The 13,425-nt window shown below is 42.9% G+C and overlaps 1 non-coding gene across 1 annotated transcript; it reads right to left on the bottom strand.

The window, feature by feature from the left end:
• Positions 1 to 83: 83 nt before the first annotated feature.
• Positions 84 to 155, bottom strand: TRNAQ-CUG (transfer RNA glutamine (anticodon CUG)). The gene has a single exon. It is a non-coding gene; the product is annotated as a tRNA-Gln (tRNA).
• Positions 156 to 13,425: the final 13,270 nt, after the last annotated feature.

The raw sequence follows: 13,425 nt of genomic DNA on the forward strand, positions 1-13,425 counted from the left end.
GAAGAAGGAAGATACCGATAATGTATCTTGTCTCATTGAAGAGCGCACGACAGCATTACTTCAGTGATAAAAAAAAAGTCCTAAGGTCCCACCGAGATTTGAACTCGGATCGCTGGATTCAGAGTCCAGAGTGCTAACCATTACACCATAGGACCTCGGCTGTTAGTAGCTACCATGCGTCGATGCTTGTCCTATCTCTCCGATGTTATTTTTAACCTTTTTGTGTTTTCTCTTCGCGCGAGTCCTTCTAATTCTTCTCCACCAATGGCGACCCTGAGGTTGAGTTGGGAGATCCACCTCTGTCCTCCGTCAGCATTTAACGAGCACCATGTCCCTTAGTTAAAGACATAATTATACTATCCATATTACATTGTATGTTGTTACCCTGCCCCTGTGTCAGGGCAACAGTGTTTTTTTTCCTTATTTAAATATTTATTAATATGTTAATTAATTAGGTAATTACGTGTATAAACATATATATGTGTTATTAGTGTACCTCAATTTATTATGCATTTTTAGGTTCGTACTATTCCATGTATAAATGCCATGTAGCTCTCTGTTCTTGCTTCGTGTTTCGAACGTTCAAAAGAAAGGCGGGCAGTTTAGCTGTTAAAGATTAAAAATTTTGAAAGAAGGGCCGTTGGCAACAGACGCCAACCAAACATATATAAACTCCCAGATGAGAGTAGGGGAGGTCGGCTGTTGGAACTGAGACATGGAAGGGAGAGGTTGTTTTTGCTTCGGTTAGCTAGGACCGGAGGACAGGTCTCCCGAAACGGATGCTGTAAGAGATTGGATTGCCGGGCAAGCTAGTGCCTTGGTGTCCAGTTTACAGGTAAAAAGGTAGTTTGTACTGGATGTTATTTTGAAGTAATTACGGTGCGCCGGGCAGCCTAGTGCCTTGTCACCGTGGAGTGTTGAGAAATGTACACGTCGGGCGGCCTAGCGCCTGTTAAGACGTTTCTTGGAGTAACGCGAGTCTACCTTGTGACAAGCGTACTTCAGATGTAATTCATAAAATGTAAAGCATCCAGGTACAAACAATAGAGATTCCAACATCAAAATTAGAGTTTTGGCCCGATAAATAATTAGAGAAATGAACGTTCGGATACGACCTGTATATACTTCAAATTTTACTTTAATTAAACTATAGAAAATATCCAAAATTTCCGTTTTTAATTTCACAAACGCTGGACAAGGTAATTTATCCCCCTGATCATAAAGGTTTCGCAAAAGGTTTTCCGTTGTCTCTTGTAGTTAATTATATAATTATGTTGACTTGTAGCAACCCACGTGCATTGTCGTACAAAGAAAGATACCCCTAGACAAATCTGAGCCGAGTACGAAGTGCACCGAACCTCGAGTGCGGAGGTAAAGTGTGGGGGCAGGATAGTAACAATGTGTGCCTCCATTAACAGGAGGAGAGCGGGGCCGGTTGCCCCAGACACTGAGGCAGAGGCGCAACCACAATTTTTCGTCTGGGGGGGGGCAATTACCAGGATAAACGTACTACTAATAATACAAATGATAGTAGTAGTAGTAATATAATACAATTTTCAATAATAATAATAATGTTATTATTATAACATTATTTTTATTGATTTGCTTTATTTTACTTCGCTTCTTGCGCCACTTTTGGCTAATTTGCGAAGATGGGATGAGTGATGATATGATGAAATCGATGAATGGACACTCACAAACATCCATGCTCAAGCCGAGATTCGAACCCGGGACCATTATTATTATTAGTAGTAATAGTAGTCTAGTATAGCAGCGGTAGTATCAAAGATGTTATTACGCTCGTAAATTTTGCAAAAAGGGGGTAGCATTTGTGTTCGAACAAACAATTTGAATTATTCTTTCAACACGTTCAATTTCACATTAATAGTGGAAAATAAGTATGCAAACTATTTTTGAAAGACAGAAAATGCTTGATAAATGCTTTCCAAATATCATTCTTTTTTACATTAACATGTATAACTTTCATGCACGATATATGTTTCACGTATATCCAACATGGAAATTTAGAATGCATTACAGAGAAGAATGATACATTCCGAGCGAAGCGAGCAAAAAGCGAGCCGCCCCCTAGCTACTGTTCTGAACTTGATAAGACTAAGAAAAGCAGACACTGCGAGCGAAGCGATCAAGAAAACTTTACGAAAAGTATTTTTATTTGCATAAAATGTAAAGTTGCGGGAGTAGATAATAAATGTACTTCTGACCACAACTTTGATTTCTTGACTAAACGACCACAAAAAGTTGAAAAACTCACTTTCTCTCCCCGTTCCGCGCCTCATTTATTGCGCTGACGATGTTTCACGGGCGCAAAAAGGCAGTGATGAGTGAAAGATGAGCTCTCATCCTCTCATCTTTCTCATCTTTCTCATTCTCTTTTTATTCTCTCATCTTCCTCTCATCCTCCTCTCATCCTCCCATCTTTCTCTTATCCTCTTATTTTTTTATTTTCTTATTTTCTTATTTTTTGAAAGATGAGTGCATCTTATCGTAATTTTCCAAGTCTGGGACCAAATGTTTATATATCGTGACCTACGTAAACCTCTTTTCTCATTCTCTCATTCTCTCATTCTCTTATTTTTTGAAGGATGAGTGCACTTTATCGTAATTTTCCAAGTTTGGGACCAAATGTTTATATATCGTGATCTTCGTAAACCTCTCTTCTCATCCTCTTATTCTCTTATTCTCTCATTCTCTCATTCTCTCTACCTTTAGAATATTGTCGTCAACATTAGAGATGAAGTTGGAGTGCTAGAATCAACGGGGCCAAATGTTTATATATCGTGATCTTCGTAAACCTCTCTCTTGGGGGAACGATGTGGCATATACACACGCGCGCGCTCTCATCCTCTCATCTTCTCATCTTCTCATCTTCTCATCTTCTCATCTTCTTATTTTTTGAAAGATGAGTGCACCTTATCGTAATTTTCCAAGTCCGGGACCCAAATGTTTATATATATCGTGACCTTCGTAAACCTCTCTCTCGGGGGAAGAATGTGGCATATACACACGCACGCACGCACGCGCGCGCATATGTATTGTAACACAAACAAACAAACAAAATAATAATTGTTGTTTTTAGGATGCCTGGCCCCTATAACCTCGCCAGGGTGCGTGGTAACGGCGAAATCATCAGGAGTTTAGATTTGTACTGCGAATGTTGTCAAAAATTTAATCAATGTTGTTTATTCTCGATGCTAGAATCTTACATAGATTATTCTCTAAAACGAAAATCGATAATCCTATGCCAAGCCCCCAAGCTATTCAGGCAATTTCTAATGTTCGCGTGGATAGCGACGCTCGGTAGAATTTTTCCTGTCCCTGTGGAGAAATTGTGTTTCATCGCTCAATGTAACATTTTCATCACGGACCAAACTATCCACAGCAACCCCTCCCCGAACCCATTCGCCTTACATCCTCTTTCGCCCGAAGAGATTCTATTTTTTTTCAGCTTTCCCACGGTTCTGAATAAAGAATCTATTACATCCCCGATAACAATAGAATCAGAGGGGGATGTGGCGGAAGCAAACACAGCAGCATCTTCCGCTTTTTGAGTTTTATACTGGGAATCGTTTGTTTCACACACCACACCCTGACGGGGCGTGGAATAGAGGCCGAGGGGAAATGATCGACAATACATACATGGGTGGAACTATCAACGTCCCGTTTATTGTTATTTGTCCCCCACAGGATATTGTGCATATCACAAAAGTTTTTGTTGAAAAAATATAGCATGAATAAATCAGTCAACAAGGGTTTTATTTGCTTATTGTGTTTTCATCAAAAAGAGTCGCGTGGAGTAGGAAGGAGAGAAGGAGAAAAAAGGAGAGAAGTTCCTATATAACCTACCAGTTTTTTTGTACGTCATTATCATAGTGAACGTCAATCCTGGCAGTTCAGTATTTTTTAATTTGTTTGTCTGGCAGTATACATATATATCATCGTGGAAGTTTTAGTGAGCTACAAGTTTTATTTTGAAGTCTCTCTATCTCTCTTGAAAGGTGAACGTCAATCGTGGCAGTTCAGTATTCTTAATTGTTTATCTGGCAGTATACATATATATCATCGTGGAAGTTTTAGTGAGCTACAAGTTTTTATTTTGAAGTCTCTCTCCATCTCTGTTGAAAGGTAAGTTTTTATTTTCATGATATATTAATATTTTATGTTTTTGCGTCTGACACACACATATTCAGAGGAGTCATAAAAAATTGACACACACTTACATGTCGTATATTTTTAACCTCCTACAACAGTGCACACACACATACATACATACATACTGTTTGCGTCTAATATATATATGTGGAAGGAAAAAATATCTAGCATTTTTCAACTTTTTTTCCTTCTGTTTCAGTGCGCTTTCCACTACCATCACCACAACCCCCCCAAAAAAATTTCTCTGTATATATATATATATAAATAACAGAGAGAAAAAATGGAACCGCAACCAGGTCCCTCCGGTCTTGGCGAGAAAGTGGCATGTTGCAACTGTGGAAAGTTGATTTCTAAACCTAATATTGCTAGGCATTTGAAAAAATGTCGTTTACCGGATCATGATGACGTAGTCTCGCCGGCAAAGAAATCTCGCACTGATGGGCATGAAGTTGGTGCTTTGAATAAAAGTGCACGCATCATAACGTATAAATCTGGAAGGGATGAAAAATGTGACTCAAGCACCTTCCTCAACAATGTGAAATCTCTGGTAGTCGATAAATTACGTGATTGCCTCGTCAATGTTGCAATTAAAATTCATCTCGTCTTGACCCTGCTGTATGAGAAAGTTGTCTCGTCCGAGTCAAGTACTTTTAGCTTTTACGTAGGGTGTGAAGGCTTACACGATGACAATAACGAGGATCTTGACGAGATAGTGACACGGCTATTTGAGCACTTGACACAAAAACAAGAAGAGTTTGAAGGTAGAGGAAGTGGATGGAGTCTTTGCGGTCACAACCACATGTTAGAACTTCGAGTCTGCAATTTCAAACCATTACGCAGCACTCAAAAAAAAAACAAAAAACAAAAAAAGCAAAATGCAGTGTTGAACATACAAAGTAATGATCAGAAGAGTTTCCTATGGTCTGTCATCGCCGCATTACACCCGGCTAATAATAATAACCCCCAACGCCTGTCCAATTACAGAGGATATGAGGGGATATACGAGAATATGATGAGAGGAATTTCCTATCCTGTGCCTCTGAATAAGATCAATCAATTTGAAAAAAACTATAGAGAGGAAAAAGGAAAATATATCAATATTTCTGTGTTTGGGGTTGACGATTGCGACAACATTCGTGTGTTAAGACCTGCGAGAAGCCAGAATAATGTAATTCGACTCTTGCTTGTAGATGGCCGTTACAGTTTGATACGGAATTTCTCAGGATTAGTAGGAAGACAGATCAGCAAGCATCACGATAAGATCGAAATTTGCGATCGGTGTTTGAGAATTTTTCGCGGAGGTAAAAAGATGAGAGAACAGCACAAGTGTTTTGGCTCTGTGAATGCAGAACCCGAAGATGTCATGCCGGAACCCGGAACCAAGATGAAATTTCAGAAACACCAGGCTCTTCTCCACCATCCCGTTGTTCTTTATGCCGACTTTGAAAGCTTCCAAGTTCCCATGACGTTTTGCGACCCTGATCCCTCTACCTCAAGTACGACCCAAATTTTTCACCACGAGCCTTGCAGTTTCTCCATCTACGGAGAAAAATTGAATGATGTCATCTTGTATTGCGGACCCGATGCGGCAAAACATTTTGTTGAGAAGATAGCGGAATGCGCGAGAGAACTTGCACCCAGCCTGAAAGGCTCTTACGTTTCTCCACCTGCTCTCACAACAGAACAACAACAGAGACATGACGCGGCGACAAGATGCGAGGAGTGTAACCAGGCTTTCACCGCCGAAAATTACAAGGTCGTCCACCATAACCACCAGAATGGATTATTTCTAAGCACCATCTGTAATTCGTGCAATCTTAAAATTAAGGAGTCGCATTTTGTTGCCGTGTTTCTGCACTACACGGAGAAGTACGACACACATCTCTTCGTCAAAGAACTCCACAACATAACTTCTCGAATCAGCATCATCCCGAGAACGAGCGAGAAATATATTGTGGTGAGAGTGTGGATCCCTCTCCAAGAAGGAGGAAGTGTGGAAGTGCGAATCCTGGACTCTTACAATTTCCTGTCCTCCAGCCTCGCAAGCCTTGCATCTCAACTTGGCGACGAAGATCTTGTGGCCACCAAGCAAAAATGTTTTTCGGGGAGAGATGAGAATTTGAATCTGTTGCGTCGCAAGGGTGTCTACCCCTACGAGTACGTCAACAATTTCGACAAATTTGACGAGACGGAACTTCCACCTCGGGAGGTATTTTATTCTTCTCTCACGGAGGACGTCTGTTCCGAAGAGGACTACGAACACGCTCGTAGTGTGTGGACGGCATTCAATTGCCAAACTTTTCGCGATTATCACGATCTTTATCTGAAATTGGACGTGACACTTCTGATGGATATTTTCGAATCGTTTCGTAAGAGATGCATCGCGATATACAAGTTGGATCCTGCGTATTTCTTCACCACGCCGGGATTGACTTGGGAATCGATGATGAAATACACCAACGTGGAACTGGGCCTCATCGCAGAGAAGGAACAGTATGCTTTCATGGAGAGTGCGATACGGGGTGGCATCGTCCAATGTCCCCGACGCCATGCTCAAGCAAACAATCCTCATACGCCTGGTTACGATGCATCGAAGCCCAACACCTATATTGTCTACTGGGATGTCAACAACCTGTACGGCCACTCCATGTCCCAGTGTCTTCCCATCAGCGACTACGGGTGGATGACCGAAGAGGAACTCTCCTGCGAAGATTTTCTCAACTGGAGCGAAGATAATGAATGGGGCTGTTTCTTGGAAGTGGATCTCGATTATCCCAAAACGCTTCACGAGAAACATCACGGATTGGCCCTGGCCCCCACCAAGGAGAAGCCACCTGGAGGATCGGAGCCAAAACTCATACTAAGCATGGAGAACAAGCGGAATTACGTTCTGCACTACCGACTCCTCCAATTTTACATAAGTCACGGCTTGCAGTTGAAGAAAGTTCATAGAGGATTGAAGTTCCGACAGAGCAAGTGGCTCGAACCGTACATAGCCGAGAACACGCGCCGCAGAGCGCAATCGACATCGCCTGCAGACAAGGATCTGTACAAACTGTTCAATAACGCCATCTACGGCAAGACGATGGAGAACGTGCGTAATTACATCGACGCAACGTTGGTCACGGACGAAAAGAAATTTGAGAAGATCGTCGCGTCACCCTACTTCAAAAACTTCACTATTTTCGACGAGAATCTAGTATTTGTTGAGAGGAACAAGAAGCAAGTGATGCTCAACAAGCCGATTGCCATAGGTGCCACCGTCCTTGAACTATCAAAATTGCACATGTACCAATCGTACTACGATCAGTTTCAACCCTTTTATGGAGATAACATCCAAATATGTTACATTGATACGGATAGCTTCATTTTTCTAATCCAAACACCAAGCCTCGAACATGATCTGACTAAGATGAAGCATCTGTTTGATTTTAGCAACTTACCATCAGGCCATCACTTGCATTCGACAGAAAACAAAATGACGATTGGAAAATACAAAGATGAAGTTGGCGGGGAGTACAGCAGGGAATTTGCGGGGCTTCGTGCCAAAATGTACTGTGTAAAGATTGCAGAAGAAAAAGAGATCAAGAAGGCGAAGGGGGTGGGAAAAATAAGTACCAGCAAATTTAGCATGCAAGACTACAAAGAATGCCTTTTTCATGGTAAAAGGCAACTTAGCACCGATCATCGCATTGCTAGTAAATTGCATGATTTGTACACGACGCGCGTAACCAAGGTCGCATTGGATGGCAGAGACAACAAGTTACGCGTTCTCGATTGTCAAATCCACACGCGAGAGTGGGGGCACTACAATAAAAGCGATAAATGTGACGTGTGTTAACCGTAACCCCATAGTCATGAAGTCCGCTGTGTTTTTGAAGAAGAATGGCAGACGGAGGAAAAGAATGAAAGAGGGAGCCCTCGGGCGATGAAAAATAAGAGTTGAATTTAATGAGCCTCGGTTTGAGCGAGCTTAACAACATAATAACAGGTTGCAACTTTTCATCGCCTGAGGGCTCCCCCTTTCATTCTTTTCCTCCGTATGTTTTGAAGAATAGCAAAAAAGCACAATGTTTTAAATAACTAACAAGGACAATGAATCTCTTTGGTTTTCGCAAACAAGGCAACGTGGACACTGCATCACCAAATTCCAATAACCTCTTACCTTCTGTGTTACCTAAACTCAACGGTCTGTTGATCATTCATCTCAACAGCATTTGGACGAAACTGAATGACGATGTGGGCAAGATGTTTTATGTTTTTAATAACAATTTAGATTTCTACGAAATTCCGATCGACGGGAAACTTCAAATCACAGTAAATCCGGAGAACGCAGGCGAAATCAAAATTTCTACCGGCAAGAACATTTTTCGAATAAAGCACGACAAGATGCTTTCTAACATTACGTACGATGTGTCTGCAGGAGATTATCTTTACGTGGAACTCCTAGGAGATTACGACAAACTCGTTCCTCTCTTCGTAGAATTACGAATCGTCTATCCTATTATAAATAACCGTTAACCAAAAATGCCTAACGACATTTTCGGCAACACCAAGCGTGTAGACCATGCAGAAGAGATTCTCATGCTGGACGTTCGAGTTAAGAAGTTGAGGACCGATTTGATCGCTTTGCAGGAGACCTTAAACAAAAGTTTAGAGTCTGAGATCGCTACGCTCCAAACGCAATGTCTCGATCCCATTCTGAAAATCGATTCCGAACTGAAAACACTGATAAAAAATTATGTTGACGTACCTTCTTACGACAACATTCAAAATATACAGTTGAGCATGGATTCGCTTCAAAATGATTTGGCCAAATTACAGCAATTTCAATCGAAAAATGAAGATTTGGAAAAATTGAAACTCGAAATCGAAGAGCGAACTTCCGCAATAGAAAAGAATTTCTCTGAACTTCAAACCGTCGTGAATGATATTGATATAGAACGCTTGCAGGTCGTTGTTTCTAAATTACAAGAAGAATTCACTGGCACGTTGGAAGAAATCAAATCCAAGTTGCAGACTTTGGAAGATACAATGACGAACCTACCATCGTCGGACGAACTGCAGGTCATCGGTAAAAGCGTCGCGAACATAAAAATTCAACTGGAGGCTTATCAAGATTTCGAACACATTCAAACCACCATCGCTACGCTTCAGGCGTCCTTGGAATTGATCAACGAAGAAATTAAAAATATTCACGCTGAAGCAAGTGTGTTGACGAGCATTCAAGACACGTTGAGCACGGTTCAGCAGAAGATCGAATATTTAGAAAATTTGAACGTCGAAACGAATCTCGCTCATTTTCATCACGTACTGGACAACATACAGGGTGACTTGGAATCGTTACGAACGAGCGTGCCTTCAAGTGAAGATTTGGAAAAATTGAAAACGGCGGTGACGGCACTATCCGATTCGAGTGACATCAAAAGTTCATTGAGCGATCTCGAGAGTAAAGTGGCCAATCTCCCCACCTCCAAAGAATTACACGCTTTGAAAAGGAACATATCACGTATGCTGAAACGACTGGAAACGGAAACAGCGAACGTGGAACAGATTCGAGACGAACTTGCTTCGCTGGTGTCGACGCTGCCCACTTCGCAGAGCGTCGCCGACCTTCACACGCAGTTTACAGAGATGCGAATCATCGTGAACGATCTTACCGAGAAGAGCTCGAAATTGAATCAAATCGAGAACCTTCAGAACATTGTCGTCAACATCAGAGATCAAGTTGGAGTGCTGGAATCAACGCAGGAATCGACGCTGGCCTCTTTCGGTGCCAAGTTGCAAGAACTCAACGAAAGCTACAAGCAGTTGAACGTGGAAGTGAAAATCAAACCGTCATTTTCTACCGTAACGGATACCATAGTCGAGCATTTGGTGCCCGTACAAAACACACTGGGTCAGCTTCACAGCAACCTCGTTAGCATCGATACTAAATTCGCTAAACTGCATTCTCTGCAAGCCATCGAAATCAACAGCGTTCCCAATCAACAGAGAATCTCCACCTTCGTCGAAGGTAACAAACTGTACATGCTACATCCTTATCATCCGTACTACAAGTTTCTCCTCGATGGCACGATTCAGATAAACGAATTTTCGTACTGGTCTCACGGCAGAAAAGCTAGCGTTCCCACCATGACTTTGATATCGAATCGTGGTGTCCAGAAAGCAGGAAACATTCCTCTGGCGCGTTGGAACGAAACGCGCAACATATATGAAATACACGAAGACGAAGATCTTACTGTTTTCGACGTGAGTGCCGGCGATAAGCTGATCATTCAAAACACGAGCGAAGTGCCACCCTCTTTGAATCCCATCACGCTTGTGCTTCTTTTGAAACGTAATCTCTAAAAATAATAAAAAATGTCTAGGCAAGCCATCGTCCAAGAATTGCATAAACCTGCACGCCGCAACTACGAACGTTTGGCTGTGGTAACCAAGGGAATCGACGACCTCTGGGAAAGCGACCTCGTCGAAATGAGTAGCGGCAAGTTAAAAAACGTGCATAAATTGAACAAGGGCAACAAGTACCTCCTCACCGTCATAGACACATTTTCGAAATTCGCATGGGCTCTACCTTTGAAGGCGAAAACAGGAACGTACGTCACGGAAGCATTCAAGACAATTTTTTGCGAAAGCGGCGGCAGACGACCCCGGTTTCTGCACACGGACAAAGGGAAGGAATTTTACAACGCCGTATTCCAAAAGTTTATTCAAAAACATGGCATTCGACATTACTCGACCTTCAGTGACGTCAAGGCCAGCATCGTGGAAAGATTCAATCGCACTCTGAAATCGCGCATGTGGTCACGCTTCACGCTTCAGGGAAGCTACAAGTGGGTCACTATTCTTCCGGAACTTGTTAACGACTATAATCACACACGGCATGCAACGATAGGCATGAAGCCAGCTGACGTTACCAGGTCTGACGAGCAACGTTTAATTTCTAGCGTTTACTGTCCAAAGTACACGCCCACGACAAAAAAAGCTAAATACAAAATTGGAGAACAGGTGAGGGTTAGTAAATTGAAGCGAACGTTTGACAGGGGTTTCACACGAAACTGGAGCACTGAACTTTTTACCGTGGTTCGAGTTCTACCCGGGAACCGTCACACGTATATAATAAAAGACAGTGGCGGTGAAATTTTATTGGGGCGCTTCTACGAGGAGGAACTCTCTAAAACTAAATACCCCGACACGTACCTTATCGAAAAAGTTTTGCGCAAGAGAGGCAACAAACTTTTGGTGAAATGGCTGGGACTTCCGGAAACAAGTTGGATCGATTCAAACGAAGTGATTCTATGAGTACGTGGAACGTGGTAAAGCGTCTACCTGATTCGGAAAGTGGAACGAAGAAAAAAAACGGTGAATTGCTTCCCGACAGCATCCGCTGTCTGATCGTAGGACCTTCGGGGTGTGGGAAAACGACACTGCTCGTGGACAATTTTCTCCTCGCACCGAATTGGTTAGATTGGAAGAACAGGCACCTGTACGTGTTCTCGAAAAGTTTGGAGCAATCCAAATACCAGCAACTGATGAAACTGTACGATGGTCTGGACATTGCAACGTTCGCTTCGGAAATAAAACCACTCGACGATTGTCGTGAAAATTCAGTCGTTGTGTTCGACGACGCCATCCTGGAAAATCAAAATGAAATTCGCAACTTTTTCACGCAAGGTCGTCACAAAGGAATGGATTGCTTCTACCTAGCTCAAACGTTTTCCAAAATTCCAAAACAGTTAGTACGCGACAACGCTAATTTCATATGTTTGTTTCGTCAAGATCACACCAACCTCAAGCATGCGTACGATGACTACGTAGGCGGAGACATGAACTACAATCAATTTTCGGAAGGCTGCTGCTCTACTTGCTGGAACGGTGACGATTTCGGATTCGCTACGATCGACATGACGAGGAAACCCAACGACGGAAAATACAGAAACAAAATCAACGACTTTCTAAACGTTGCAACGTTGTGAGAAACGACGTATATAAATAACGTCATGACGAAACGAAAAATCGAAGACGAAAATCTCAAGCTTCGCGATTACCTCGCGAAACGCTTCAAAGGTTGGAAATCCGAAAATCGCGGATTCTACGAAGAGAAGAAACGTCAGGATCAACCTGTGATCGATGCCATCAGCGGTCTAGGTAAAGAAATTAAAAGTGTCACGGAACAAAATAAAAATTTGATCAACGAACTCGTACCGCTCGCAGCTAAAAGTTACGCTGTACCCACGCCTATTTCAAGCATTCCTTCGACGCCGTTCGAACTGAAGGATGCACCGGCACGACGTCGAGCCATAGGCAGCACGTCTTCGGATAAGATCGAGTTGGGACCTTTGGCACGAGACTACATGAGCACGGGGAAATTCGACAAGGATGAAGTGTTCGGATTGTATCCCAGCATGGAAACCAGCGAAGGCGGCGGTGTGGTGTGGAAGATTGGGAAATCGAAGGTGACCTTCGAAGGCAACGACATTAAAGTCAATTTAGGCGACAAGGATAGTTGGAACAGGTATCCGGGTACGGTGGGACTGTGGGAACTCGTTGCCAAAAAGCAGCCGAAAGATTACACCGACGAAGATTACCAGAGTTACAAGGAAATTCTAATCATGACGGATGCCTTGTACCAAAACAATGACGCCTCGCAGAATAGGGTGAAATCGAGCAGCGGCGAGAAGTACAGGAATCTCATCAAACCGATTTGGAACCAGGTCAAAACAGGCAGCGGGGTCAAACGCTACAACACGTTACCCAAAGAATTCGTTTGGGTGGACGACGTGAGGAAACTCGTGGACCGATTGTTGGTGATAGCCGGCGAAGAGAATGCAGGCAACCGTAATTTCTACAACGAGAAGGTTGGCATCGTGGACATGATCAGCACGAAACTTTCCAACTTCATCGTGAACGACGACAAGGGCATAGGTTACCTCATCAAAATCATCAACACGCTGCCTCCGAAATTCTGGAACGTGGCCGAAGGAAAGGGACTCGTAAACGACATCATCAACAAGTTACCTTTCGAGATGCATCTACCTGGCTACCAGTACTGCGGACCGGGTACCAAACTCGAGAAAAGATTGGAGAGAGGAGACAAGGGTGTGAATCCATTGGACGCCGCATGCAAAGATCACGACATCGTCTACAACACCACGCAGACGGATCTGGATGCACGTCACGAAGCAGACAGAAAGTTAGAGCACGCAGCTTTCGAAAGGTTTGTGAGCAGAGATGCATCGCTGGGTGAAC

The sequence above is a fragment of the Lepisma saccharinum genome, chromosome 13, assembly GCF_977018435.1.
Source record: "Lepisma saccharinum chromosome 13, izLepSacc3.1, whole genome shotgun sequence".
Taxonomy (NCBI): domain Eukaryota; kingdom Metazoa; phylum Arthropoda; class Insecta; order Zygentoma; family Lepismatidae; genus Lepisma; species Lepisma saccharinum.